This window comes from Lepidochelys olivacea (genome assembly GCF_965140295.1).
Source record: "Lepidochelys olivacea isolate rLepOli2 genome assembly, chromosome: 1".
In the NCBI taxonomy this organism is placed as follows: domain Eukaryota; kingdom Metazoa; phylum Chordata; order Testudines; family Cheloniidae; genus Lepidochelys; species Lepidochelys olivacea.
In genome coordinates this window covers 248,574,659-248,601,341 of record NC_140411.1, presented here as the reverse complement: position 1 = coordinate 248,601,341, position 26,683 = coordinate 248,574,659, and the positions used below count along the sequence as shown (strand labels likewise).

The window sequence follows — 26,683 nt, the reverse complement described above, 5'->3', positions numbered from 1 at the left end:
TCCGCTCAGCGCGGATTTGAGGCAACTGCACAGCTCCGTTTAGCCACTTGATCCTAACTTGGCATGAAAGTTATGTGGCAGTATTGAAAAGCTAAGGGGCAGGAGGGGGAACTTTACAAAGTGTAAAGAAAAAAATGTCAGTATCTGCCAGCAGAAAGTGTGCTCAAGAGGAAGGCCAGTAGTTTGCACCTAGGATCGGAAACCTGCTGTGGATGCCCTTCTTACCTAGGGTCCCGCAGGGATCAGTTCTGGGTCCGGTTCTGTTCAATATCTTCATCAATGATTTAGATAATGGCATAGAGAGTACACTTATAAAATTGGGGGATGATACCAAGCTGGGAGGGGTTGCAAGTGCTTTGGAGGACAGGATTAAAATTCAAAATGATCTGGACAAACTGGAGAAATGGTCTGACATAAATAGGATGAAATTCAATCAGGACAAATGCAAAGTACTCCACTTAGGAAGGAACAATTAGTTGCACACATACAAAATGGGAAATGACTACCTCGGAAGGAGTACTGGGGAAAGGGATCTGGGGTTCATATTGGACCACAAGCTAAATATGAGTCAACAGTGTAACACTGTTGCAAAAAAATGTGAACATCATTCTGTGATGTATTAGCAGGAATGTTGTAAGCAAGACACGAAAAGTAATTCTTCTGCTCTGCTCCGTGCTGATTAGACGTCAACTGGAATATTGTGTCCAGTTCTGGGTGCCACATTTCAGGAAAGATGTGGACAAATTGGAGAAAGTCCAGAGAAGAGCAACAAAAATGATTAAAGGTCTAGAAAACATGACCTATGAAGGAAGATTGAAAAAAATGGGTTTGTTTAGTCTGGAGAAGAGAAGACTGAGAGGGGCATAACAGTTTTCAAGTACGTAAAAGGTTGTTACAAGGAGGAGGGAGCAAAATTGTTGTACTTAACCTCTGAGGATAGGACAAGAAGCAATGGGCTTAAATTGTAGTAAGGGAGGTTTAGGTTGGACATTAGGAAAAACTTCCTAACTGTCAGGGTGGTTAAGCAGTGGAATAAATTGCCTAGGGAGGTTGTGGAATCTCCATCATGGGAGATTTTTAAGAGCAGGTTAGACAAACACCTGTCAGGAATGGTCCAGATAATACTTAGTCCTGTCATGAGTGCAGGGGACTGGACTAGGTGACCCCTCGAGGTACCTTCCAGTCCTATGGTGCTAAGGTGCCAGCAATATCCTCACTTTGATCCCAGAGACTTAAAGCCAGGCTCTATGCTCTGGTAAGCACATTAACTCTGTTTGACTGTAATGGGAGTTAACCTGCTTATCGCAGAGAAATATTTGACCCTTACTTTACTGCCACTAAAATAAGTAACTGCAATAGGCACTGATGAATCAGTTGTAGAGTTGTTATTGCTAGTTTGTTTTAAATCTTAAAGGCTTGGGGGGAAGGGTTGGGAAAACTGGGCCAAACTATGCTGTCGGTGAGAGTGGTGTAAATACAAAGTAACACCATTGACTTCTAAGCGAGAATATAACTCCTCCCATTGAGTTTAGAGATAATTCTGTTGATATATCATATTGGTTTCTGTCATTTATTTGTCTTCCTTAGATATATTAGGGCTATTTACATGCAAAGGGAATCTTTTCACTTCATTGAAAGTTCATCTGCTCCTGTTGCTTGCTCTCTACCTGAGGTCACATTTCTCAGTTTTTGACATCACAGGGGGTTGCTTTAGAGATGAATGAATAATAAATTTGTGGAATGTTCTGAAGCTTAAATTCCACCAGGAATTAAGCCTGCCGTGACCATGTCCACTTGGTCTTGTTTATAAGCAGTGTGAAATTGTATATATTATGTCTTTTTCCTATGCAATACCCTTACAACTGTGGCCAGAAGAGTGGGTCTAACTAGATCCAGCGTACTTTAAGTCAGAGGAGCAGGTGGAAGGACATTTTAGCCAAAGGTTCTTCAGCTCTGTAACTTGCTACCTTTCCCTTGTTCCATCACAGCTTCAGTTTTGTATTGTTCTGAGCCTGTTGCAAAGTTCAGCTTTTGGGGTAGCTAATGGATTGAGGGAACAGGTATGCTTGTAGGTGCAGGCTATTCTAAGGGGACAGTTGTTTTTATGTACCTTTTGAATGTTGCATGACAGCTGCTGTACAATGGGAATGTTACTTTTTATTGTCTATTATAAACACCTCACCCCCAAAAAACAACACTGAAATATCCATCAACAGAAATGATCCAAAGGGAAAGTTCCTTCCAGAAAAGGCAATATGTAATTTGTGACATGGTAAAGCTGTTTATTTGTTGTTGTAAGTTTGATGGAGGGGAAAGGAAAAGTTATCCAGCTAGAAGGAAAAAGCTCTGCATAACTTAATGACCATCTATACCGGCAAGTATGTGTGGAGGGACAAGTAGAAAGTTGGTGTCTCTCTGGACTAAGTTCCTTAGCAATTGGGACCTTATCCAGCACTCACTGAAGAGAAAGGAAAGACTCCCTTTGTCTTTAGTGGGCTTTGGAGAAGGCACTTGGACAGAAAGGTGGGAGGGAAATTTGTCACTGGCTTCAGTTTGTGTCTTTTACAAAGGGATACATTCTTTGTTTGTTTTTATTTTTGTCACTAGCATCTTCCTTCCCTCTCTGGCAAATGGTGCAGACAAGGGAGGCCTTCATTGCTAACATGGGCACTTCCTTGGTTGACTTGTGGGAGGTGCTGTCTGACTTCCAGCAGCATCACTTCCACCAAAATATGTCACAGCTAGATCTGATCTCCCTTCTCTTGGTCTCGCTGAAGTCTGTTAGATCGGAGTACTCTCATAGAAGAACTGTCCTTTCTACATGAGCTCTGAAAACATACTGATTTGACACACACACTCTGTGGTATTTTAAAACATTTGTGCAGTGCCTTAGTGGGGTTATGACTTATATAGAGAATTACAATGCAACACTGAGTCACTGTGGAGGGAACTTGCTTTGCTCATGAACCTTGTCTTTCTCCACAGGCCACCTCCCTTGCATATATTGTCCATAAGTTTGTGGTGTTTTCTATGGGAGCAGGTCTGTGACTAACAGTGTAACCTCCGCTTCAGTATTTATGGCCTTTTGCTGACTGGTGCATCAAAAGCATTTTTCTCTTAGAGGTTTAGTTTCAGGGCTTTAACTGAGGAAATCTTTTTATGTGTCAAGCCTCTTCTTAATAAACCATTTAAAATGCTGTCCTGGGATCAAACCAGGTCACTGTAACACATACACAGTGCTCTTCATATGCTTAGAGTGACCAGCACTTGGTCAATCCATATCCTTGCTATGGTTGTCTCTGATTTATCCTCCTTGGACTGCCTTGTTTACAGGGAGTTCATGTTGCAAGTTATTCACAATTCTTGGCATGCTGGGCAGCTTCAAACTTAAACTGCAGCCTCATTTTCCATCCAGTCAATACCATACTTTTATGTGTCTGAGTTTCTATGGTGCCATCAAGCTCCTAGCTAGATATTGACATCTGACAGCAGGAATATCATTCTGTGTTGCTGTGTATATTTAGTGAAACTATCAGAGCCATTTAGGGTGTGCATTTCTAATTTATATCCATATCCTGATATCATTAGTTAGCGCTTGTTAAGCGTTGCCTGATGGCCCTGATTATATAGAGAGTCAACAGCAACTATGAACTTCAGATATTGCTTAGGCAATAGGTGTTTTGAGATAAGCAGAAGGGCCCATATTTTAGGTTAGTTTGGGCAATTTAGCATCACGTAGACACAAAGGATAACATTTTAAAAAATTCCAAAGTCCCCGATGGCTGCTGTCACATAAGTATTTTTGAAAATCTTCTCAATTGTGACTTTCTGAATATTAGTACATAGAATGTTCTCTGTTTAGAGCTGTTTAGGTTGAAGTAGAAAAGTATATATTGTAAGCTATTTAAAGTGGATTTCAGAGGGCTTGGGAGGAGCCAGAATGGAAGAGCCTTACTTCAATTGGAGTCTTTTATATAAAAAGCTTTATTCGGAGTAAGCTGAAAATGGGCTCAAAAAGTACAGGGGTAAGCTATGGTATTTAAAATATGGATAAGTGCCTTTTAGTAAAATAACCAGCCATAACAATTTGCGCATTATTACTATAGAAATATTGCTACTCTGGCTCAATTAATGGACATGGCATACGAGGTGGCAGTGATCAAACAATTTGTTAGAAGCAATAGCTCTCATGGTGACACAAACTTTGTGGAGAGCGAGAAATCTATTCTAGTTACTTGTGCCAGCAGCAGTCCCAGCAGTGCATTGTCCACCACCTAGGTGCCTAGTAACTGCGTTGAAAGTGGAGGATGTCTCAGAAAATACAGTGCAACCAAAGCCACCTGGCCCTGGGGGTGGATTTGTTAGCCACGAAATTACGGAATTAGTATTTTAGCTCCACAGAATAAATTGCTAGCCTTCATTCATTATAGTCTTTAGATTAACTATAGAACAGTTTCCCGCAATGAATTTTTTATTTCTTTCCAAATGTAATAAATAATGTAGGACATTAGACCATCAAGACCAAGAGAGTCTTCTCCACCATAACCAGTGTCCTGGGCCCCTGTCTGCCATGAGCATTGCACCAACTGCTGATAGTGGAATTGTTACTGTTTCATTCTTTACAATTTTATATGATTTGGAAATAATTGTTATTTTTCACTACTAGAAAGTAATAATGACTTCAGATGAAGACTAAGTACTGTTAGCAGAAGTAGACCAACTCTTAAAAAATTAGATCCTGATTTTATATAAAGGCAGCCACCATTATTAGTGCATGTACTAATAACAAAGAATGACGGAGGAGATATTCAAATAAACAGCAGAATTGTATCTAAACATTTGCCACTAGACAGCGGCTGCTTGTGAACATATAGTACCATTCGGGGGTCTCAAACAATCATTATAATTGGGGTCAGTAGCGTGGCTAGGGCAGTGGGTTTCAACTACATTTGGATTTTTAGATGAACACTGTAAACATTTGATCTTGTATGAAGTTGAGGTGGTGCCCAGTGTGACATCATCATCAGCTGTAGAGAAAAATGTCTTTGATTCCAGCATCTTTACTATGAGAATTACCTAGCTCACGAAAGCTTATGCTCAAATAAATTTGTTAGTCTCTAGGGTGCCAGAAGTATTCCCTAGCTAATGAAGTAATAGTTGGCAATCTGTATGGAATCTGCTGCTTATATTTTTATTAGCTCTGAGTTGGCAGAGAAGCTGCTTCTGTAGTGTCCGATTCATTAGTGTGTTTCAGTCCTTTCTCAAGTTTCAACAGCCTTTTCAGTAGGGAAAAGGTAAAGTTCCTCTTGGTGCCAACACTTTATTATTGCCAGTACTGGCAGACATATAACCTTGTTGTCATAAGACTTGTTCAGTGCATTGAAGTATTCAGCAGTGTCTACCCTTGAGTGACAGGACCCAAGCCTGGAAGTACACACAGCAATGAAACAGCCCCACAACCCGAGCCTCATAAACTCAAGTCGGTTGTTACAGGCCAGCTGTGGGTGTCCAGTTGCTGTGCAGACATATCCTCAGTGTACATTTTGGAACAGAGGTTAGGCTTCCCTCCAAGGTCTGATTGCTTTCCAAGGGACAGAATCTACCTCTGATCCCCACATAAGTTCCAGAGCTCAGTGAGGTCCTGGGGTAATGGGGTGAGGAGAGTGCAAAACATGTACTCCTGTTCTTCCAGGTTCTATCCAGGTGCTGGGTGGGCTGGGAAGGAAGAAGAGGGGGAATTACCAAATATAGACAAAAGACACAAACTGCGATGGTTGTGGAAATCAGCATACTACATCTTATTACTTGGTTTAAAATAACACTCGTAAATCTATCTCAGCCACCTGAAAGCTTGGTCAATTCAATTTCAGGCAATGATAGGCATAATGCCTTTTATAGTGAGCTCCCTGTCTTGTGTTTTGGTTTTGTTCATCTTAATGTTATGAGCACTTTGAGATTACTTTGCCTACCTGTTGTTTTAAGATGATCTCCAGACTATAGATAAGATAGTTGTCAAAGTCAGGTAGCATTTAAACTATGCAATGATCACACAGACGGGTTTTATATCTTTCATACTTCAGGTATTCCAAAGTGCTATAGACCACAGTTAATTAGATACTGGTTGCACAGTGAAAATCTAGGAGCCACTGTGCACTCAGCAATAATGATCTCACAGCATGGGATGCTGTTATTACTTCTATTGCAGAAGTACCCAAAAGATGCTAGTTACTGTGCAAATATATATGGAGGTACAAATCCTGGCCTCAAACCCTGAAGATCTAAAATGACAAAAAACAGTTGAAAGGAGTAAAAAAGGCTACAATATACAAAGTTATCAGGGTGATGACTGACACACATCTTAGTTCCACAACACACACACAATACATATAGATAAGGATGTGTGTGTGAAGAGTCCCAAGTGGCCCCTCTGCCCAGACATTCTTTCTTAGAATGCTCTGACCCTGGTTTGTTACACGGGGAATGTTGTTCATTATACACACACTGGGTTTATCATAGAATCTATTTCAGAAAGTGCAATGGGATCTTTATCTTCCGTCAGAAGTGAAACATGAAGGGATTTGGGAATAATGTCTTCCTAGAAGGACGGCATCTCTAACAACGTAATACCTTCTGAACAGTATTATAGCACTGCAGAGTCAGCACTGGGTACAAATCTGAAGCCTACTTTGGGGCACTTGAACTAAGAACCTCTGGTTCAGTGTCAAGATGGCTACCAACACTCATTCAGAATTATTCCCCACTCCCCTGCCTGGTGGAAATAAATATTAATCTAGGACCAAATCCTGTAGTTTTTACTCAGGCAAAGCTCTCACTGAAGTAAGGGTAAGCTTTGCCTGAGTAAGGACAGTAGGAGTCAGACCATAATTCTGAAAGGACACCTTTCTCCTTTGTTTTATTCAAAATAAGTTACGATTGTAATAGCGCTTCACAGCTTGATACCAAACAGGGAAAATGCCATTCTGGCACCCTTACTTTGTACTGCAAATTGTACCATTAATTGCAATGGGACTACTTGCAAAGTGAGGTACTATTCAGAGTGAGTACAGCTATCGGAATCTTGTCCTAACTAGAGAAATGCTTCTATTCTCGTTGCTCTCCATTATGCTGATAGGACAGAAATTGTGTCTCTCTTCAGTTGGAATCATAAGAAATACGAATCCAGAAACTCTCTTCCCTCAATAAATAAATATTATAAGCTTCTTACTCTGCCTGCCCAGCATGGTTTTTCCTTTGCTTTTCCAGGAAAAAGCTGTATTTGCCATCCTAGTGAATCAGCTTCCTTCTGGTGCTGGGGGAAGGCCTCTGAGATGCTCTGATTGCCTCCCAGTGGCTTGTGCCACCTGACTGGCTTGTTTGTTTGGATTGCTGCATTCCCAGAGGTCACAATGATGTTTTTTGTTTGTGTGAGAGTCTCTTGTTTCTATTAGCAGCCTACCCGGGGGCAGCTGAGCATACAATAGCATGGAAGAAGAAAAAAACTACTACTACAGTTTCCCTCCAAGCCAACGGCTATAATTTTCAGTGCCTTTAGAGGCATTCAGAGGCAGAGAAAGATTTGATTCAGGGAGCCTCATTGCGTCATGCTTGCTTAATCTTTATTTTGCAGCATGGTCCCTTTGGCCCATGTTTCTTGTCTAACTCGTGTGTTTTCAGATGTTTTTGCTAATCTTCATAAGAGATGTTTGCTTAAGCAAAGTGATTTACTTGGCAGACATTGTTTTTCCATTGTTTACAGAGTGTTCCTTTGCTGTTGATAAATTATACACTCTTCATTGCGGTCTCCATTCTGGTCTCACTTATGCAGTAGAGAGAGGAAACCACTAGGGAGCCATTACAGTTCCCTGATTCTCTGGCCAACTTTATATAGGCCACACCCTGGCAGAGTTTACAGGAGACTGGGGGCTGCTCTCAAATCTGCCAGCTGGTAACAAGCTCAGAGAGACCATCCACCAGCTGTGGATTGCAACAGGGAGAATGAACAGTGTGGGGTGGTGTAGCATTTGGATCTATCTATGCCTACTGGGGACTTCTCCAAGCCCCAAGAATGCCCAGCTGGGAGGGGAGGGGAGCTGCTCCCTTTGAGCCACCGGACCTAAATGTTCATTTTGAGTTTGTTCTGAGTTTTGGACTAAAACAGTGGTTCTCAAACTTTTGTACTGGTGACTGCTTTCACACAGCAAGCCTCTGAGTGTGACCCCTTATAAATTAAAAACACTTTTTTTTAAATTAACACTATTATAAACTGAGGTGCTGGAACAATTTTTATAGTGGGGGTGCTGTGAGCCATTGAACCAAACTGTAAACCCTGTTTATAATGGAAACCACTTCAAGCCAGGGGGTATGGCAGCACCCCCTGCACTCCGAGTACCAGCACCTATGATTGTAAATGGTGGAGGCAAAGCAGGGTTTAGGGTGGAGGCTGACAGCTTGCGACTCCTCACATGATAACCTTGTGACCCTCTGAGCGGTCACAATCCCCAGTTTGCGAACCCCTGGACTAAAATTTGCTGGATGTATAACAGATGGTTGTAGGTGTGTGTGTGGTGACATGTACATTTGGAGCGGGGGGGTGTGGTCTGGTTTGTACTCAAGGCAGCTAGCCTGTGACACCGCTCATCACTGACTCTACTACTGCAGCTACACTGCTATTTTTAATGCACTGGCTCAATGAAAGTTAGCACAAGAATGCCTACTTGAGCTGGGCACCACACTCCTAGTGCCAAGTGTAGACGTAGCGTGTGCGTGCAGGGGGTGTTAAGGAACGCTCTCTCTTTCCCCTCTGTCCAAATTTAGGCCAGAGTTGTGCAAAGGTTTATGCATGTGGTTAACTTTGTGCCCTGTGAGTTATTCCACTGAAGCCAATGGCACCACTCAAAGGATAAGTGTACACCGCAAATCAAGAGGTGTGATTGCAGCAGGTGTAGACATACCTGAGCTACCTTTGATCTAGCTAGATTTAAGCTAGCTTGAGTAACCATAGCAGTGACACTGCAGCAGCTGCATGGTCTAACTCTGCCCACTCAAGACCCTGCGTACATGCTCAGAGGGCTGCCACTTGTCCTGCTGCAGCTTCACTGCTAGCGTTACTCAAGAGAGCTTTGATATACAGTAGAAACTCAGAAATACGAACACCAGAGTTACGAACTGACCAGTCAACCCTTCATTGTGAACTTTCGGTTCCAAATCAGGCAGCTGCAGAAACAAAAAAAAGGGGAGCGGGGGGGGGGGGGAAGCAAATACAGTACAGTAATATGTTAAACATAAACTACTAAAAAAAAAAAAAAGGGAAAGTTTAAAAAAAAAATTGTCAAGGTAAGGAAACTGTTTCTGTGCTTATTTCATTTAAATTAAGATGGTTAAAAGCAACATTTTTCTTCTGCACAATAAAGTTTCAAAGCTGTATTAATCCAATGTTCAGTTGTAAACTTTTGAAAAGAGCCACCATAATGTTTTGTTCAGAGTTATGAACAACCTCCATTCCTGAGGTGTTCGTAACTCTGAGGTTCTACTGTAAATAAATCAAAGCTGGTTCAGGTCTGTCTACACTTGCTGCAGTTGCACCTCCTGATTGCAGTGTAGACATACCTTTAGTTTATATGTTTGTGTGTGTGACATTACCCAGGGTACAATCCGGACTGTCAAACAGTGGTGTCCCCTTAACTCTCTATGCTGGGGTGCCTTTTGCACTGCTTTGCTGTGAGAACAGCCACTCCTGATCTCTTCCGACAGCCTTCAGTGTGCAAATTCCCTTCCAGATAAATACAAGAGCACTCTGGCCAGTTACTCATGAATTACAGGGCAACACTCGCAAATTCCTAGTCCCAGTCTTGTCTCCCCAGAAATGTGCATCTTGTACTGCTCAGTACTCTTCAGAACAAGCACATTGAAAGTCTGTCATTTTATTAAAGGAAAATGATAATGCACAAGACTTGTTATCCCAAATGGAGTTTCCTGTGCACTTTAATCCAAACACTCTGATTAAGATAAACCAATAAGATAAGTTTATTAACTACAGAGAGACAGATTTTAAGTGATTACAAGTGATGATGCATAAAAGTCTGGATTGGTTACAAAAGAAAATAAGAGTAAAACACAAGCTAATACCTAACTTAACAAGCTAACAGAACTCAAGGTGAAGGTTTTCTCACCATATGCTGCAGTAAGTTTCACAGGCTGGGTCTCCTTTCAGCTTGGGACCCCTCCCCCTTAGTTCAGTGTCTTTCAGGTATTCAGTGATGTCATGAGCAGAAAGATAGGAAGAGGAGTGGAGTCAAGCCTTTTGTCCCCTTTTTATAATTCAACTTCTTGTGCTAGCAACATCCATGCTGAGTCATGGTGACAAAACAGTCTCATGTGGACATGAGGTTTGAACCATCCCTGTGATGGAATGTAAATTTTTTGTTTACACCTTCCCTCTGCTGGTGAATGGTGACTTAAGCAGATGATAGTCCTTTAGCACCTGATTGGAGTGTCAATGTGACTTTGTCTCTGAAAAATGGGTTTGGGCCTGCTTTTCTTAACTTTAGAGCATGTTATAACAATGTTATACAGTAGAATCTTGTAGCTTTACATACAATGTTGTCACACACATTTTATCAGGACAATAATGTTCAGCAGTTTGACTTTTCGAATGATGCTTCACAGGGCATGCTTTGTAGAAAATTTTATCAGTCTTGTAAAAGTGGTGAACATAATGGTATAGACTGTCACCATAATATAGAAATAGATACATACACCCCCCCCCCCATCACAGAAATCCCTGTGATAAATTTCAGAGCAATGTGATAAATTAATTTATCATGGACTTTTGATTACCTGACTTACCGTCTCCCCCAGGACTTATTCTAGCATTCCAAACCTCACAGCAGCTTCCAGTGGTTCACTTATTTATTTATTTAGAAAATTCAATCTGTCAGAGAAATATTTTCCTCTTCTCCCTGAAATGTGGACTTTCCTTCCTCCTTCACTCTGGAATTGTGTCTGTCCATAGGCGACTTACAACTTTTCTGCATCTAAAAATGTCATGATTAAGTCTGATATATCACAGTCCTGCAGGGAATGGGTTAAAAGCAGGATCTTTATACCAATGACAAGTACAGATTCCCAGCTTTCCAGTGTGATCAATATTTGCTTCTAGCTCTGAAAGGTGCCGACATGCTACACTTAAAGATGGCATGTGTTTAGTACAGCGGGTTGAAATTAGAAAAATTAATTGGAACATTTCAAAATCTGTGATTTTTTTTTTCTCCCCGGTTCAAAATCTTGAAAAAAATGAGGAAAAATAGAAAAAAATACAAAAGATCTTCCTCCTTTTTGATCATATATAGATATAGTATTCTGTTTGTACAGAAAAGCTCTTTTAATTACTTTAGAAGTTTTGGGCTCCTTCAGAGTCTTATGCAGTTGGACTGATGGCCGCTCATTTTCCTGGCTTTATAGGCAGAGTGATATGAAAAATGATCCTGAATTTTTAAAAAAAAACGTTTTTTTAATATACAGACAACACAGTAGAACTCCACTAACCTCACTAATTTGCACTGACAGGGAGAGTTATTGAAAATTACTGAAATTTTAAAATTACCAAACAACCAAATGAGCAAAAAAAAAAAAAAAGGTATAATGCATTACAAAATGTTCTTTGTTCATTTAATTGACATGTACTGTAATTTAGTTTAAATTATTTATGATTATATAGAATAGGAAGTATTCCTATAATTAGAAACCACTGATTTTGTATGTTAATTGTAGGGTGTGGGGATTAGAAGTATTTTTTAGAAATGCTATGGGGAGTGTTCATTTGTGCATGGAAAAGAATTAGGTGTACACAAAGTTATGTCCCACTCTCCTACTTTGTTCCCAGATCTCAGACATGTGCAATGATGTGAAATATCAATGAACTGGAGAAGCAATCTGAGTAAAGAGGTGTAACACAAAGATCTCACTTTACTTTAGAATCCCCAGTTGCATAAAACATCTTGTAAATGACAAGCCAATCTCTTCTTTAAATTGACACTTCCCACATATGCAGTAAAGTTCTAATCCTATTTTGGATTTTACTAAACCAGTGGCTTTGAATAAAGAGCTGGCTGATGCCAGCTGGCAGAGGGAACAGGAGTGCATAAAGGGATCCCCTATCTGAGATACCTGGTCTGCTATTTACGTTCTTGTTCACCAAACAGTGTCATGTAAGTTCTCTAGTGAAAATCTGTGTCACATTGATCTTTATAATCTTTGTGAAATGTATGTGTGGATAATATGTAAACAGTGATATATATGCAAATATGTTCTTAAAGCCTGAAGTTAAAGGGAGGCTACCCAGAGGTGAGATGCCTAAAGACAGATTCTATTAGACACTGGGGAGGAGACATTTATGTCCCTGATTGACTACTGAGTATTGTATGTTTTACAGTGGAATTCTATTTGCATACTGAGTCAAAGCTAATAAAGAGACTGCAGGGACTTCAAGAGAAGAAATTAACAGGAAGAGGTGAACAGTGTGTGTGGGTGTTGCTTACAGGTGAAGAACAAAGGACCAGCCTAATATATCTAGGGGTGCAGAGAGAGACCCTGTAATCCTTTGCACCTGTTGGCTTTCCCCCAGACCTTAGTTTTTAATCTAAGGGCTGGGGGAAAGCTGACAGGTGCAGAGGAGCATATGGTTCAGATAGAGACATACCTTATGTGAGGACCTATTAATGGAGTTTCTCTATATCCAAGTAAGGAGGAGAGGATGGAAGATGATAAAATACGGGTAGGATCTGATGAGAAATAGTCAAATGAAAGAGTCCCATTCAATTATATCACTTAGGGTATGTCTACACTACGGAATAAGGTCGAATTTATAGAAGTCGGTTTTTTAGAAATCGGTTTTCTATATTCGAGTGTGTGCGTCCCCACAGAAAATGCTCTAAGTGCATTAAGTGCATTAACTCGGCGGAGTGCTTCCACAGTACCGAGGCTAGAGTCGACTTCCGGAGCGTTGCACTGTGGATAGCTATCCCACAGTTCCCGCAGTCTCCGCTGCCCATTGGAATTCTGGGTTGAGATCCCAATGTCTGATGGGGCTAAAACATTGTTGCGGGTGGTTCTGGGTACATATCGTCAGGCCACCCTTCCCTCCCTCCCTCTGTGAAAGCAAGGGCAGACAATCGTTTTGCGCCTTTTTTCCTGAGTTACCTGTGCAGACGCCATACCACGGCAAGCATGGAGCCCACTAAGATAACTGTCACTGTATGTCTCCTGGGTGCTGGCAGACGCGGCACGGCATTGCTACACAGTAGCAGCAATCCATTGCCTTTTGGCAGCAGACGGTGCAGTACGACTGGTAGCCGTTCTCGTCGTGTCCGAGGTGCTCCTGGCCACGTCGGCTGGGAGCGCCTGGGCAGACATGGGCGCAGGGACTAAATTTGGAGTGACTTGACCAGGTCATTCTCTTTAGTCCTGCAGTCAGTCCTATTGAACTGTCTTATGGTGAGCAGGCAGGCGATATGGATTGCTAGCAGTCGTACTGTACCATCTTCTGCCAGGCAGGCAAGAGATGAGGATGGCTAGCAGTCGTACTGTACCATCTTCTGCCAGCCAAAGATCTAAAAGATAGATGGAGTGGATCAAAACAAGAAATAGACCAGATTTGTTTTGTATTCATTTGCTTTCCCCACTCCCCCGTCTAGGGGACTCATTCCTCTAGGTCACACTGCAGTCACTCACAGAGAAGGTGCAGCAAGGTAAATCTAGCCATGTATCAATCAGAGGCCAGGCTAACCTCCTTGTTCCAATAAGAACAATAACTTAGGTGCACCATTTCTTATTGGAACCCTCCGTGAAGTCCTGCCTGAAATACTCCTTGATGTAAAGCCACCCCCTTTGTTGATTTTAGCTCCCTGAAGCCATCCCTATAAGCCGTGTCGTCAGTCGCCCCTCCCTCCGTCAGAGCAACGGCAGACAATCGTTCCGCGCCTTTTTTCTGTGCGGACGCCATACCAAGGCAAGCATGGAGGCCGCTCAGCTCACTTTGGCAATTAGGAGCACATTAAACACCACACGCATTATCCAGCAGTATATGCAGCACCTGAACCTGGCAAAGCGATACCGGGCGAGGAGGCGACGTCAGCGTGGTCACGTGAGTGATCAGGACATAGACACAGATTTCTCTGAAAGCATGGGCCCTGCCAATGCATGCATCATGGTGCTAATGGGACAGGTTCATGCTGTGGAATGCCGATTCTGGGCTCAGGAAACAAGCACAGACTGGTGGGACCGCATAGTGTTGCAGGTCTGGGACGATTCCCAGTGGCTGCGAAACTTTCGCATGTGTAAGAGCACTTTCATGGAACTTTGTGACTTGCTTTCCCCTGCCCTGAGGCACATGAATACCAAGATGAGAGCAGCCCTCACAGCTGAGAAGCGAGTGGCGATAGCCCTGTGGAAGCTTGCAATGCCAGACAGCTACCGGTCAGTTGGGAATCAATTTGGAGTGGGCAAATCTACTGTTGGGGCTGCTGTGATGCAAGTAGCCCACGCAATCAAAGATCTGCTGAAATCAAGGGTAGTGACCCTGGGAAATGTGCAGGTCATAGTGGATGGCTTTGCTGCAATGGGATTCCCTAACTGTGGTGGGGCCATAGATGGAACCCATATCCCTATCTTGGCACCGGAGCACCAAGCCGCCGAGTACATAAACCGCAAGGGGTACTTTTCAATAGTGCTGCAAGCTCTGGTGGATCACAAGGGATGTTTCACCAACATCAACGTGGGATGGCTGGGAAAGGTACATGACGCTCGCATCTTCAGGAACTCTGGTCTGTTTCAAAAGCTGCAGGGAGGGACTTTATTCCCAGACCAGAAAATAACTGTTGGGGATGTTGAAATGCCTATATGTATCCTTGGGAACCCAGCCTACCCCTTAATGCCATGGCTTATGAAGCCGTACACAGGCAGCCTGGACAGTAGTCAGGAGCTGTTCAACTACAGGCTGAGCAAGTGCAGAATGGTGGTAGAATGTGCATTTGGACGTTTAAAGGCATGCTGGCGCAGTTTACTGACTCGCTTAGACCTCAGCGAAACCAATATTCCCACTGTTATTACTGCTTGCTGTGTGCTCCACAATATCTGTGAGAGTAAGGGGGAGACATTTATGGCGGGGTGGGAGGTTGAGGCAAATCGCCTGGCTGCTGGTTACGTGCAGCCAGACACCAGGGCGGTTAGAAGAGCACAGGAGGGCGCGGTACGCATCAGAGAAGCTTTGAAAACCAGTTTCATGACTGGCCAGGCTACGGTGTGAAAGTTCTGTTTGTTTCTCCTTGATGAAACCCCCCGCCACTTGGTTCACTCTACTTCCCTGTAAGCTAACCACCCTCCCCTCCTCCCTTCAATCACTGCTTGCAGAGGCAATAAAGTCATTGTTGCTTCACATTCATGCATTCTTTATTCATTCATCACACAAATAGGGGGATGACTACCAAGGTAGCCCAGGAGGGGTGGTGGAGGAGGGAAGGAAAATGCCACACAGCACTTTAAAAGTTTACAACTTTAAAATTTATTGAATGACAGCCTTCTTTTTTTTGGACAATCCTCTGTGGTGGAGTGGCTGGTTGGCCGGTGGCCCCCCCTACCGCGTTCTTGGGCATCTGGGTGTGGAGGCTATGGAACTTGGGGAGGAGGGCGGTTGGTTACACAGGGGCTGTAGTGGCAGTCTGTGCTCCAGCTGCCTTTGCTGCAGCTCAACCATACAATGGAGCATACTGGTTTGGTCCTCCAGCAGCCTCAGCATTGAATCCTGCCTCCTCTCATCACGCTGCCGCCACATTTGAGCTTCAGCCCTGTCTTCAGCCCGCCACTTACTCTCTTCAGCCTGCCACCTCTCCTCCCGGTCATTTTGTGCTTTCCTGTACTCTGACATTATTTGCCTCCACGCATTCGTCTGTGCTCTGTCAGTGTGGGAGGACAGCATGAGCTCGGAGAACATTTCATCTCGAGTGCGTTTTTTTTTTCTTTCTAAGCTTCACTAGCCTCTGGGAAGGAGAAGATCCTGTGATCATTGAAACACATGCAGCTGGTGGAGAAAAAAAAAAGGGACAGTGGTATTTAAAAAGACACATTTTATAAAACAGTGGCTACACTCTTTCAGGGTAAACCTTGCTGTTAACATTACATACATAGCACATGTGCTTTCGTTACAAGGTCGCATTTTGCCTCCCCCCACCGCGTGGCTACCCCCTCAACCTTCCCCCCTCCCTGTGGCTAACAGCGGGGAACATTTCTGTTTAGCCACAGGCAAACAGCCCAGCAGGAGCGGGCTCCTCTGAGTGTCCCCTGAAGAAAAGCACTCTGTTTCAACCAGGTGACCATGAATTATATCTCACTCTCCTGAGGATAACACAGAGAGATAAAGAATGGATGTTGTTTGAACGCCAGCAAACATACACTGCAATGCTTTGTTCTACAATGATTCCCGAGTACGTGTTACTGGCCTGGAGTGGTAAAGTGTCCTACCATGAAGGACGCAATAAGGCTGCCCTCCCCAGAAACCTTTTGCAAAGGCTTTGAGAGTATATCCAGGAGAGCCGCGAATGCCAGGGCAAAGTAATCCTTTCACATGCTTGCTTTTAAACCATGTATAGTATTTTAAAAGGTACACTCACCGGAGGTCCCTTCTCCGCCTGCTGGGTCCAGGAGGCAGTCTTGGGTGGGTTCGGGGGGTACTGGCTCCAGGTCCAGGGTGAGAAACAGTTCCTGGCTGTCGGGAAAACCAGTTTCTCTGCTTCCTTGCTGTGAGCTATCTACAACCTCATCATCATCATCATCTTCTTTGTCCCCAAAACCTGCTTCTGTATTGCCTCCATCTCCATTGAAGGAGTCAAACAACACGGCTGCGGTAGTGGTGGCTGAACCCCCTAAAATGGCATGCAGCTCATCATAGAAGCGGCATGTTTGGGGCTCTGACCCGGAGCGGCCGTTCGCCTCTCTGGTTTTCTGGTAGGCTTGCCTCAGCTCCTTCAGTTTCACGCGGCACTGCTTCGGGTCCCTGTTATGGCCTCTGTCCTTCATGCCCTGGGAGATTTTGGCATTTCGAAAACTGGAACAGAGTTCTGATAGCACGGATTCCTCTCCCCATACAGCGATCAGATCCCGTACCTCCCGTTCAGTCCATGCTGGAGCTCTTTTGCGATTCTGGAACTCCATCATGGTCACCTCTGCTGATGAGCTCTGCATGGTCACCTGCAGCTTGCCACACTGGCCAAACAGGAAATGAGATTCAAAAGTTCGCGGTTCTTTTCCTGTCTACCTGGCCAGTGCATCTGAGTTGAGAGTGCTGTCCAGAGTGGTCACAATGGAGCACTCTGGGATAGCTCCCGGAGGCCAATACCGTCAAATTGTGTCCACAGTACCCCAAATTCGAGCCGGCAAGGCCAATTTAAGCGCTAATCCACTTGTCAGGGGTGGAGTAAGGAAGTCGATTTTAAGAGCCCTTTAAGTCAAAATAAAGGGCTTCATCGTGTGGATGGGTGCAGGTTTACATCGATTTAATGCAGCTAAATTTGACCTAAAGTCCTAGTGTAGACCAGGGCATAATGGCAGACAGCTAAAAAGTGACATTTTTTAATGTGCTTATATACAAATGCTAGAAGTGTAAATACTAAGATGGGTACTTAGTATTTACATGGATACTTGAATGCCTCGTATTAAATGAGGATATTGATATAAGAGGCATCACAGAAACTTGGCAGAATGAGGATGATCAATGGGACACAGTAATTTTAGGATGCAAAATATATAGAAAGGACAGAACAGGTCATACTGGTGGGGGAGTGGCATTATATGTGAAAAAAAGTGTAGAGTGAAATGAAGTAAAAATCTTAAATGAAACAACTGTACTTTAGGATCTATGTATGAATAATAAGAATATAGCAATAGGGCTATACTTCTGACCTCCTGACCAGGATGGTGATAGTGACTGTGAAATGCTCAGGGAAATTAGAGGAGGCAATAAAAATAATAGGGGATTTCAACTATTCCCATATTGACTGGGTACATGTCACCTCAGGATCGGATGCAGAGATAAAGTTTCTTCACACCTTAAATGACTGCTTCTCGGAGCATCTAGTCCTGGAACCCACAAAGGGAGAGGCAATTCTTGATTTAGTCCTAAGTGGAGCACAGGATCTGGTCAAGAGGTAAATATAGCTGAACTGCTTGGTAATCTTGACTATAACATAATAACATTGAACATCCCTGTGTGTGTGTATGTGTGGGAGGAGAAACACCAAAGCAGCCCACCACAGTCATTCATTTCAGAAAAGGGAACTACACAAAAATGAGGAAGTTAGTTCAACAGAAATTAAAAGCTACAATGCCAAAAGTGGAATCTCTGCAAGCTGTATGGAAACATTTTAACGACATCATAATAGAGGCTCAATTTAAATGTATACTCTGAATTAAAAAAAAACATAGTAAGAGGTCCAAAAAAGTGCTAACGTGGTTAAACAACAAATTAAAAGAAGCAGTTAGAGGCAAAAAGGCATCCTTTAAAAACTGGAAGTTAAATCCTATTGAGGAAAATAGAAAGGAGAATAAACTCTGGCAAGTGAAGTGTAAAAATATAATTAAGAAGGCTAAAAAAGAATTTGAAGAACAAGTAGCCAGAGACTAAAAAAGTAACAGCAATTTTTTTTTTAGTACATCAGAAGCAGGAAGCCAGGGGCCATTGGACAATCAAAATGCTAAAGGAGCACTCAAGGAAGATAAGGGCATTGCGGAGAAACTAAATGAATTCTTTGCATCAGTCTTCACGGCTGAGGCTGTGAGTGAAATTCCACAACCTCAGCCATTCTTTTTAAGTGACAAATCTGAGGAACTGTCCGAGATTGAGGTGTCATTGGAGGAGGTTTTGGAACAAATTGATCAATTAAACAGTAATAAGTCATCAGGACCAGATGGTAGTCACCCAAGAGTTCTGAAGTAACTCAAATATAAAATTGCAGAACTACTAACTGTAGTTTGTAACCTGTCATTTAAATCAGCTGTACCAGATGACTGGAGGATAGCTAATAGACACCAATTTTTAAAAGAGACTCTGAAGGGGATCCTGACAATTACACGCCTAACTTCAGTACCAGGGAAATTGGTTGAAACTATAGTAAAGAACAGAATTATGAGACACCCTGATGAACATGATTTGTTGGGGAAGAGTCAACATGGTTTTTGTAAAGGGAAATCATGTCTCACCAATCTACTAAAATTCTTTGAAGGGGTCAACAAGCATGTGGACAAGGATGATCCAGTGGATATTGCATACTTAGATTTTTCAAAAGCTTTTGACAAGGTCCCTCACCAAAGGCTCTTAAGCAAAGTAGGCTGTCATGGGATAAGAGGAAAGGTCCTCTCCTGCTTTAGTAACAAAATGGTGGAAGAAATTCAATGTTGATAAATACCAAGTAATGCACATTGGAAAACATAATCCCAACTATACATATAAAATCGTGGTGTCAAAATTTGCTGTTACCACTCCAGAAAGAATTCTTGGAGTCATTGTGGACAGTTCTCTGAAAATATCCATTCAATGTGCAGCGGCAGTCCAAAAAGCGAACATAATGTTGGGAATCTTTTAAGAAAAGGATAGATAATCAGACAGAAAATATATTGCCTCTATATAAATCCATGGTACTCCCACATCTTGAATACTGTGTGCATATCTGGTCACCCCATCTCAAAAAAGATACATTAGAATTGGAGAAGGTATAGAAAAGGGCAACAAAATGATTAGAGGTATGGAACGGCTGCCATACAAAGAGAGATTAATAAGACTGGGACTTCTCAGCTTGGAAAAGAGACAACTAAGGGGAGATATGATAGACGTCTATAAAATCATGATGGGTGTGGAGAAAGTAAATAAGGAAGTGTTATTTACTCCTCCTCATAACAGAAGAACTAGGTGGCACCAAATTAAATTAATAGGCAGCAGGTTTAAAACAAACAAAAGGAAGTTTCTCTTCACACAACACACAGTAAACCTGTGGAACTCTTTGCCAGAGGATGTTGTGATGGCCAAGATTATACCACAGTTCAAAAAACAATTAGATAAGTTCATGGAGGATAGGTCTATCAGAGGTTTGAGTAGCATCCGTGTTAGTCTGTATCCGCAAAAAGAAAAGGAGGACTTGTGGCACCTTAGAAACTAACAAATTTATTTGAGCATAAGCTTTCATAAGCTACAGCTCACTCCATCAGATGCATTCAGTGGAAAATACAGTGGGGAGATTTATATACACAGAGAACATGAAACAATGGGTGTTACCATACACGCTGTAAGGAGAGTGATCAGGTAAGGTGAGCTATTACCAGCAGGAGAGTGCGGGGGGGAACCTTTGTAGTGATAATCAAGGTGGACCATTTCCAGCAGTTGACAAGAACATCTGAGGAACAGCGGGTGAGGGGGGATAAACATGGGGAAATAGTTTTACTTTGTGTAATGACCCATCCACGCCCAGTCTTTATTCAAGCCTAAGTTAATTGTATCCAGTTTGCAAATTAATTCCAATTCAGCAGTCTCTCATTGGAGTCTGTTTCTGAAGTTTTTTTGTTGAAGAATTGCCGCTTTGAGGTCTGTAATCGAGTGACCAAAGAGATTGAAGTGTTCTCCAACTGGTTTTTGAATGTTATAATTCTTGACGTCTGATTTGTGTCCATTTATTCTCTTACGTAGAGACTATCCAGTTTGGCCAATGTATATGGCAGAGAGGCATTGCTGGCACATGATGGCATATATCACATTGGTAGATGTGCAGGTGACCGAGCCTCTGATAGTGTGGTTGATGTGATTAGGCCCTATGATGGTGTCCCCTGAATAGATATGTGGACACAGTTGGCAACGGGCTTTGTTGCAAGGATAGGTTCCTCGGTTAGTGGTTCTGTTGTGTGGTTGCTGGTGAGTATTTGCTTCAGGCTGGGGGGCTCTCTGTAAGCAAGGACTTGCCTGTCTCCCAAGATCTGTGAGAGTGATGGGTCTTCCTTCAGCAAAGGTTGTAGATCCTTGAGGATGCGTTGGAGAGGTTTTACTTGGGGGCTGAAGGTGATGGCTGGTGGCGTTCTTTTATTTTCTTTGTTGGGCCTGTCCTGTAGTAGGTAACTTCTGGGTACTCTTCTGGCTCTGTCAATCTGTTTCTTCACTTCAGCAGGTGGGTATTGTAGTTGTAAGAATGCTTGATAGAGATCATGTAGGTGTTTGTCTCTTTCTGAGGGGTTGGAGCAAATGCAGTTGTGTCGTAGAGCTTGGCTGTAGACAATGGATCATGTGGCATGGTCTGGATAAAAGCTGGAGTCATGTAGGTACGTATAACTGTCAGTAGGTTTCCGGTATAGGGTCGTGTTTATGTGACCATCGCTTATTAGCACTGTAGTGTCCAGGAAGTGGATCTCTTGTGTGGACTGGTCCAGGCTGAGGTTGATGGTGGGATGGAAATTGTTAAAAACATGGTGGAATTCCTCAAGGGCTTCTTTTCTATGGGTCCAGATGATGAAGATGTCATGAATGTAGCACAAGTAGAGTAGGGGCATTAGGGGACGAGAACTGAGGAAGCGTTGTTCTAAATCAGCCATAAAAATGTTGGCATACTGTGGGGCCATGCGGGTACCCATAGCAGTGTCATTGATTTGAAGGTATACATTGTCCCCAGATGTGAAATAGTTATGGGTGAGGACAAAGTCACAAAGTTCAGCCACCAGGTTTGCCGTGACGTTATTGGGGATACTGTTCCTGATGGCTTGTAGTCCATGTTTGTGTGGAATGTTGGTGTAGAGGGCTTCTATATCCATAGTGGCTAGGATGGTGTTTTCAGGAAGATCACCGATGGATTGTAGTTTCCTCAGGAAGTCAGTGGTGTCTCGAAGATAGCTGGGAGTGCTGGTAGCTTAGGGACTGAGGCGGGAGTCTATATAGCCAGACAATCCTGCTATCAGGGTGCCAATGCCTGAGATGATGGGGCATCCAGGATTTCCAGGTTTATGGATCTTGGATAGCAGATAGAAAACCCCTGGTCGGGATTCCAGAGGTGTGTGCGGATTTGTTCTTGTGTTTTTTCAGGGAGTTTCTTGAGCAAATGCTGTAGTTTCTTTTGGTGACCCTCAGTGGGATCTGGATTTGGAACCCCGAAAGGGGTATTCTATTCCCCCCCGCCCCGCTGTTCCTCAGACATTCTTGTCAACTGCTGGAAATGGCCCACCTTGATTATCACTACAAAAGGTTCTCTCCCCCACCCTCCCCCCCCGCTCTCCTGCAGGTAATAGTTCACCTTACCTGATCGCTCTCCTTACAGTGTGTATGGTAACACCCATTGTTTCATGTTCTCTGTGTATATAAATCTCCCCACTGTATTTTCCACTGAATGCATCTGATGAAGTGAGCTGTAGCTTACAAAAGCTTAAGCTCAAATAAATTTGTTAGTCTCCAAGGTGCCACAAGTCCTCCTTTTCTTGTTTTAGGTCTATCAAAGGTTATTAGCCAGGATGAGCAAGGATGCAAAACCATACTCTGAAGTGTCCCTGACCTCTGCCAGAAGCTGGGAATGGGCGACAGGGGACTGATCACTTGATGCTTACCTGTTCTGTTCATTCCCTCTGAATCACCTGATATTGGCCACTGTCAGAAGACAGGATACTGGGCTAGATGAACCATTGGTCTGACTTAGTATGGCGGTTCTTATGTTCTTCATGTGGGGAGACAGGCTGCTAGCTGGCTTGGTCTTATGAAAGGAGGATTCAGCTATCCCGTTTGAAAAACACTGTGAGAAGGAGGACTTTGTGGGTAAGGAGTACTGAATCAAAAAAGGGGGCGTCTTGTTAGTTACGTTTAGGCTCTAGAATGCTTGTTGTGATTTTATTTTATATGAAACCGTTTGTTTCCATTAATTCTACTTGCTTCTTATCAAATCTCTATTCTTTGTTAAATAAATTTAAACTTGCTTTCTCTGTAATCAAATCTAAGTGCTCAATGTGTTAAGCATAATGGTAATCCTGAAACTGATATGCTGGTGTGTACTATTCTTTGAGAGTAGCAGATCTATGAATTCTGTGAATGTTCAGTGGGTTGGACACTTGAGGGGGATGGTTGGAGTGTATCTATCACTAACCTGCAAAGGGATGGTGGAGCCTACATAGGCTGAGAGGAAAGTGCTTGTATTGACTGTGGCTGGTGGAATCAGGGAGCTGACCGCTGGGAGGCACAGACAAGTGCTCCTCACACTAAGGGCAGATGGCAGTGAGGTGTCTCACAAGCCTGGGAAGCATCACAGTTAGGAATTTTCTATCAAAATGTTTTTCTTGTTTTTGATAGACATTTTTATTTTTTCATTAGGAAATACTGAAATATTTGTGTCTGTTCAATGTCCTTCTGAGTCTACCTGTGGTGCTACAGTGCATCCTGAGAGTTGTAGTTTTCTCCTCTCTGGGATGGGCTTCCTGTCTGAACTACATCTCTCATGATTCACTGCAGTCTTCCCTCTGATTGACTGGCTGCTGTACGCAATGGGAGTTCCGTGACTCGTGGTGCATCCTGAGAAATGCAGCCCGGACAGGAAGCCCCACTTATAGAGGAGAATGAGGCCTGAGGCAACTGAACTGGAGCTGGTTGAACATTTTCCAAGGCACTATTTTGACATCAAAACAGCATTTCATCCAAATCAAAACTTTTTGTAAAAATTTTCCATGTTTCTGGTGAAATTTCATTTAAAAAAAAATGAAAGAAAGCATTTCCTTAATGTTGAAACATTGCATTTTGACCTTTATTAGATGGGAACATTTTGATATATTTTTTTGTTTTAAAGCAACTTTTTTATTTTGAATTCTATTTTATATTATAAATAAAAGAAAATACCTTTTAAAATTGGAATGAAACATTTTTATTTTATCAGAACAGATCATTTTTTCCCAAAAACCTTTTGTTTCACAGTAAGTTTCAATTTTTTTTGTTTTTATTCCAATTTGGAATGAAAGCAAATTTCAGAATCATGGAGTTAACAGAAATTCTGTTTCCTGTACAGCTCTAATTCTAACTCCAATTCCCATGAGGCACCATGGCAGCTCAGGGAGACTGGCCTCTATTTGAGTGTCTCACCAGCCCGGGAAAGAACCATGTCCAAGGCCATTTCAGGGCCTTGCCTTAGTGCTCAATTTATAGTTAAAACACACGCAAAGAGACAAAATGATTCTGACCAACACACAGCCCCAAAGACTGTTCCTTTGCCTCTCTCAGATTGTGAAATAAGGAAACTCCCTTAGCCCCTTCCTGGCTGGGTTATCCTGTAATAGAGACAGAGATTGAGGTTGAACTGATTCAGAACAAAACAAAACAGTGCAATTTGGGAATGTCAAAACGTTTAGACATTTCTGAATCAAAATATTTCCAGAATTTTGCATTCAGCAAAATATTTTCATGTTTGAGTTTTCATCCCAATCTGATGCAAAAACTAATGTAGAAATAAAAAATTTTCCTGCAGGATGGACTTTCTGATTTTTGACAGCTGCATTCTCAACTATTTCTATATAGGGAAATACCTGGAGCCTTATCTAGCTAGGGTCACGTCCCATTTGGCAATATTGGAAGGGCAGTATGATTGCAACCCCTAGGTGAAAAATCCTTGTATTAAACTATTTACTTCAGCAATATCCTAGTGCACTGAGTTCCATAGTTTACTTATTTTACACAATGTATAATTATTTCCTTGGCCTTTTTTCCACGTTCTGACTGTTAATTTAATTGAATATGCTTTTTATTGTATTCTAGGAAAAGCTAAAGAGGAGCAACTAGTTCAGCCTTTATAATTTATTATAATACTTCTGTCACCTCTTACTCTTTTTTCTTCAGCTAAATTATGAAGATGCAGTATTCTCTTCATAGACAGTGGGAAGCAAGTCTCGGCTTTATCCATCTGCTTTTTGCATCCCCCCTATAAAATTCTCAGGATAGGTCCTTTTCATCTCAGATTTTGCATCTTGTATTGGTGACCTGCAGAAATGGAGCCAGATTCTGGTCTCCAGTTTGGCCCCCGTTTGTCTGACAGTCCACAGGCCCCATAAACTTACTCTATCCAAACATCTCAGGATTGTCCTTACTTGGGGGAGTCTCTAGGTGGCAAAGTATTGATGTAGCTGGCTTTATGTCATCTACTACCACTCCCCACTCCATTTGCTGTGGGTATGGCTAATGAAGGGGTATGGCTGGATTATGACAGCACTCTGGTGAGTCCTAGCTGGCATAACTGTCCCTTGGGCTGTTGCTAGTTGCTGGAAGTTAGAGCACCCATGAGCTTGCTCAAATTTGCATTGATGGCCAAATTGGCCCCTGGCAACCCAGGAATCAGGGAATCTACGGCCACCTTTGTCCTCCCATCCCTCTTGAGTTCTGCGCTGAGCACATTTCAGCCAGAGCTGCAGACTGTGCTCAGTGTTTTTGTCCATACTTGATGTAGTTCAGAATAAAGGAACTCAGAAAATAAGTGTTAATCATATTTTGAACATTCTTCTAGCATTTCCCCCACGACTTATTTTAAAAATGTCTTGTCTTAGAAATCTCAAATGAAATTGACTCAAAACAATTCTGGTTCAAAAAGGACACTGAAAAATTGGCAAGGTTTCAGAAAAGAGCTACAAGAATGATCTGAGTTCTGGAAGAACCTGCATTACAGTGAGAGATTTAAGCAGCTCAATTTATTTAATTTTTCCAAGAGGAGGTTAAGAGCCAGCTTGATCATGATCTATAGGTACCTACATGGGAAGATTTCTGATAATAGACAGTTCTTTAGCAGACATAGCATAACAAAATCTGATGGGTGGAAGATGAAGCTAGGTAAACTCAAACTGAAAGTAAGGTGTAAGTTTTTAACATTGCAGGTAATCCACTATTGGAATAATTTACCAAGGGATGTGTGGATTCCTCATCACTTGAAATCTTTATATCAAGACTGGGAATCTTTCTAAAGGATTTGCTCTGGAATACAGAGGAATGGCTGGATGAAATTCTGCAGTCAGTATTATGCAGGAGGTCAGACTAGAAGACAATAATGGTCACTTCTGGCCTTAAATCTATGAATCTATTCATCTTGATGAGATCTAATGCACAGGAGTAAGTCTGAGACTGGAAAAGGCTTAGAAAGTCATTAACCTCTGACCTAGGAATGTTGGAATGATGTGTCTTATGGAAAGAAAAAAAACAGTAAGTCCCCTTTCCTTGTAAATATAGGCTTCTAAATGTAAACCAATTGCAAGAGGGGTTCATATTTGTCACAATGATATCTATACCCTCTACCTTTCAAAATTAGGTTCCTAAACTGTATGAGGGGTCTTTCCCTCATAAGAACGGCTATATTGAGTCAGACTAAAGGTGCATCTAGCCGAGTATCCTGTCTTCTGACAGTGGCCAATGCCAGGTGCCCAAGAGGGAATGAATAGAACAGGTAATCATCAAGTGATCAATTCCTTGTTGCCCATTCTCAGCTTCTGGCAAACAGAGGCTAGGGACACCATCCCTGCCCATCCTGGCTAATAGCCATTGATGGACCTATCCTCCATGAATTTATCGAGTTCTTTTTTGAACTCTGTTATAGTCTTTGGCCTTCGCAACATCCTCTGGCAAGGAGTTCTACAGGTTGACTGTTAGTTGTATGAAAAAATA

General features: G+C 42.4%; 1 protein-coding gene across 2 annotated transcripts in view; it reads left to right on the top strand.

The window, feature by feature from the left end:
- The window catches only part of PTN (pleiotrophin), a 111,640-nt gene that overhangs the window by 1,547 nt on the left and 83,410 nt on the right, over positions 1–26,683 (top strand). The window lies entirely within an intron of this gene.